A 5408-nucleotide genomic window follows, 5' to 3' on the forward strand; every position below is an offset into this window, starting at 1 on the left:
GAATATTAACTGTTGGAATTAGTTATATGAATAACTTGCGATATGTATTTTAAAACGTGTTTATTAATATTGAAAATATATATTTAACAATACAATAAAATATAATATTAACTTGGTCATAAAAACGAATTATTATTATATATATATATATATATATATATATATATTAACAAATAGCGAGACGATGATTTATAGAAGTAAATGGCCAAAATACTCGAAAGTTTAAGATATACTTTGAGTGGTATAGTTTAGGGATAATTTAAGGCTATATTTTGACAAAGGTACGTGACACGAAATGTAAAATACAAGTTTTCTCAGCGTACGAAAGGACATTTGAAAAACCGGAACCGGGACATAAGTCGAGTGATGACGTACGACTTATCGGAACAAAAATTACAAGTCAACTATGCATGTGAATTTAATATAATATATAATTAATTATATAAATTAAATATATTATATATATTATATAAAATTATGTCGACAAACAAAAAGTTAAAAGTTTGTGAGCTGGATCAGAGGGCCATGCGATCGCATGGCCTTGAAGCACAAATCCCATGCGATCGCATGGGGTACTTTTTCAGAAAAGGTTCTATAAATTGCTTAGTTTTCACACACTTCTCTAATCATATATTACTCCGTATTTATTTTATTTATTATTATTATTATTATTATTATTATTATTATTATTATTATTATTATTAAGATTAATATTATTATTAATCTTATTATTATTAATATTATTAATTAGTATTATACATAAAATACTACGACGAGGTTATGAGCATGTCACTTTCAAAATGGTTTTCAAGCGGGATAGAGCTAAGGAAATTATGGATTATTGCCAAGGAGGTTATAGGTAATGTTCGGGGGTATATTTGTGAATCAAACCTAGTGTTTATCATCTCCGTTACGTCTACGTACTTTCCTACAATATATATTTAATCTCAATACTGATACGTAAGCACTCATATTTTATCTTTTATATATTAATTATGTATCCATGTCTAGTGCTCGAGTATATATATTTATATATGCTTGTATGCTAAATTTCGTCGTTAAACAGTTTATAATGAATCACTAATTAAATACATATATTACTGGTAAAAGGTATATGATATACATGTTTTTGGAAAGCTGGCGAAAAATCAATAACTTTTCATTTAGATATCGAATAGTTTCGATGAACGGATTAAAACATATGATCAACTGAATTATGATTGACGTTAATTGAAATTGCTTTTGAATCTGTAATTAAGATTTAAACAACTTGTTTACGAGACTGATAAAGTGAACTTTTAAATATTACCAACCGAGTAAATGAATCCTTATATAAGGCACGTCTCGTTTTGTTGAACTATTGTCAAAATTGACTTTTTGAAATGACTTTGGATAACTATCATATATCGATCTCGAGCATTAGGATTGTGATACACTATGACCTAACCTAGCTTGATAGACATTTATTGACCAACATATGTTCTCTAGGTTGAGATCTACGATTATTTGGTCATCAGAGTTTCGATCACATTTTGGTGCACGACTTTATATGCTGCTAAGGTGAGTTTCATTGATCCCTTTTTAATTGCTTTTGCAATATATATTTTTGGGCTGAGAATACGTGCACTTTATTTTAAACGCAATGGATACAAGTACATACTAAATTCTACACTAAGTTTGAACCGAAAATCCCTTAGCTTTGGTAACTGTTAACTGCCAGTTATAAGAACTGGTAGGCGCGAGTAGTAGTATATGGATCCATAGGGCTTGATATCCCCGTCCGAGCTAGAGCACTAGCCTTTTAACGGACGTATGCTATTTGAGAAGCGTACACGTTGGTTTACGTGTATTATTAAGATGATTATACAAAGGGTACAAATTATATATACGTTAAGTTTAGTTACCAGGGTGCTCAATCTTATAGAATATTTTGATAAACGTTTCTGGATGAAACAACTGAAATCTTGTGATCCACCTTTATATACAGATTATATGAAACAATAAAACTATGAACTCGCTAACCTTTGTGTTGACACTTGTTAGCATGTTTATTCCCAGGTTTCCTAGAAGTCTTCCGCTGTTTGCTTATGTGTTAGACAAGCTATGTGCATGGAGTCTTACATGACATATTTTTCAAGGAAACGTTGCATTCACCAAATCATCACCATGTATCTTATTCTGACTGCATTGTCAACGGAAGTATTATTGTAAACTATTATTTACAGTGATTGACTATATATAGAAATCATCAGATGTCGAAAACCTTTCATTTAAATATTCATTTATGGTGTGTTTTTTTAAAAGAATGCAATGTTTACAAAACGTATCATATAAAGGTCAAATACCTCGCAATGAAATCGATGAATGACGTGTTCGTCCATACGGATTTGGAGTGATCGTCACAATAAGTATATGCAAGGGCTTTTGTTGATGTTAAGTCATGTGAGACTTAAAGATGAAGTTTAGATGTGTATAGGAAGTGAGAACGAAGCGTACAAGTCAAATAATTAATTGTTAGTTTGTTGCTGAGAAACTGGTCAGGCCACGCCTAATGGCGCGCCGCGATGACCATTGCCACGCCGCGGCACCTCAAGCAAACTAGAGTCAGGAGGCTTGCTAAGAAGGGTCGATTTTTCCTTTATATGTCGCGCTGCGGAGGAGAAGGTCGCGTCGCGACCAATAACTAGAATCTGAGTCAGGAGGAGTTTAAACAACTCACATTTTTACGTTGTTCATCGCGCCGCGGCAATCGGGGTCGCGCCGCAACGTTTCTGGCAGGCTGACTCCGAATCTTGTTTAATTTAAAAGAGTTTTAGGGGTAGTTTGGTAATTTCGCGTGTAGATCTGATGGGAGCATTAAATCTCCACCACTTATCCACTTTATTCATTTTCATTTCTATTTTCTTTCTCCATTTACTCTCAAAACATAAAACCTAATTGATTTCTAAGTGAGATTTGAGAGTGAAGATTTGTGAATCAATCCTTGGAGCAAGAATTAATGTTGTTCTCCTCGTTCTTAGCTACGTGTGGATAGTGTTGGTAAGTCTTAACTCCGTATTTTGAGTTTTAGTTAATTTATGGCTAGGGTTTGGACATTAAAGGCTTGTAAGACCCATTTGGGGGTTAAATGGGTGAATTTGGGTTATGTTGATGTAAGGAAAACCCAAATGACTATAACCTAGGGTTTGGTCTTATGAATTGAGGTTGTAAGTGTCAAATGGTGTTGTTAGTCACTATTACACTTTTAAATTGATGAAAGAATTGTTAATGAGTTAAGTTTGACTTGATTTGTGAGTCTAAGTGTTAAAATGGGTCAAATGGGTAATGTTAACCTAGTTTGGGTGAAATGGGTATGAAGTACCCTAAGTTTGTGTTAGTTAAAGTTAGTAGACTATAAATCGCTAGCTTTAGTGATTGAATATGAGTCTTGGCCATTTATGGGCGGTTTTGGTGTAGTTGAGCTATTTAATGCAAATTGGGTCATTAAATGTAACAACCCAACCCGTTAACCTTCCGAAAATGTGCCTAAAAAAAATTTGTCTGGAACAGTTGATCTGGACTGCATCCAAAAGCTTGGACGGCGTCCAGCTCTTAAGACTGGGACGGCGTCCAGATGTACTAAAACATTCTGATCAGTTTTTTCGTTTTACACACGGGTGAAAAACCCGCTTCCCGACACTTTTAAACCAAAACACTTTCACAATATATTACAATAGTTTAAACTAAGAGTTTTTCACAATAAAAACCGAGTTTTATGTCACCGGGCCCACAACGAACCAAAATACCACAAGTGACTATTTCGACCCATTAGTTTATCCAAAAACATAGACCGAGCATGGGATAGGGAACACGCTACCCAATCCTAATCAAATCCAAAAGCAAGTCTTCTAAAGCAACTACGCAAGTCCACTAGTCCCCGCGCTTACCCGAGCCACCGCATCCATGCAATCTATAAAAATGTAAACAACTAGAGGGTAAGCTAACGCTTAGTGAGTGAGAATATACTACATACATATATATGCATAAAATGAAATGCGCATCGCTAACACACAAATACGAGTCACATACCGCAATCCAAGCATAACTAAGCAATGTTATACCTAACGTACCACCAAGTCAAACCGCAAGATTAGTTACAACAATATAAGTAAATACGCGTACATAAATGGGTAACCAAACTACAAGGTTAACCCCTTAACCTCAATCATACGAACATTAGCCGAACAACCCGAGCCTTAGTGAATTCGCACAACCCGAAATTCACTTCTCTACCAATTCAACAACCGAGGTTGGCCGAACTACCCGAGCCTTAATGAATTCGCACAACCCGAAATCCATCACCCCATAAAAAGGATGACCGAACAACCCGAGTCATCATGAATCTGCACTACCCGAGATTCACTTCCCAAATACCAAAACCCACGATCACGGGATTATAAAATCCACCACATCGGGGTTATCCACATCACAACAATATCAACCCTTCACCATTGGGGTTATAACATCCAAATCACAACCACGTGTGATAACGTGCACACAAAACGTGCATCACGCCAAAGGTGATCAACCAAAACGCACAACCGTGCCAATTGGACTCATACAAAAGCCCATCAAGTCCACCTATATGTGAAGTGAGCTCTATAGCCGAGAATCACTTCACCAGACCCGCACCCATCCTACACATATATAGGCACATAGGATATTAACACTCACCTTGTCGCCTTGATGAATGCTTCCAAATAAACCGCCACGCGCCAATGGAAAGTACCTATTCCATTATCACAAATACAACAACACAATTAGGGTTGACTTACAAACCAACCCAATTTACCCTTAGTGTAATTTTGACCCAAATGCACTTCCAAGCACAAACCTCGCCCAAACTAACCAATAATCACTAACACGAGTGAAAATGGTCCTAACACCACAATTAAACCCGAACACAAGTGTTAAACACGTGTCATACCCATTTTGACACCAAAACCCTAATTTTGACCCATTTAAAAATTAGTTAACAAAACTCACCCAAAAAGGGTTTCATCATTTCCATAATCACTAATCCAAGTGATTAAACTCCAAATCAAAGCCTAATCAAGGCCAAATCGTCAACCGACCCAAAACCCGCCAAGTGACAAGAATAACAAGTCACTATAAACCTATTTCATCATCTAAAAGGGTTTTACACAAACTAGCTCAAAACCCTAAATTGAATATCAAATCTAAACAATGAAATTCGGAGTTTGAGCTTACCAATACCACGACAACGTAGCTAGGAGCGAGATGAACAACTTTAGAACCCGAGCTTCCGCGAGAATCTGACTCCTTCTTCTCCAAATCAACCTCTCTCTCTCTCTAAAACCCTTGCTCTCTCTCTAAAAATGGTTGAGAGTGTTTTGTTGGTGAAGATA

Source organism: Rutidosis leptorrhynchoides, chromosome 3, assembly GCF_046630445.1.
Source record: "Rutidosis leptorrhynchoides isolate AG116_Rl617_1_P2 chromosome 3, CSIRO_AGI_Rlap_v1, whole genome shotgun sequence".
Classification (NCBI taxonomy): domain Eukaryota; kingdom Viridiplantae; phylum Streptophyta; class Magnoliopsida; order Asterales; family Asteraceae; genus Rutidosis; species Rutidosis leptorrhynchoides.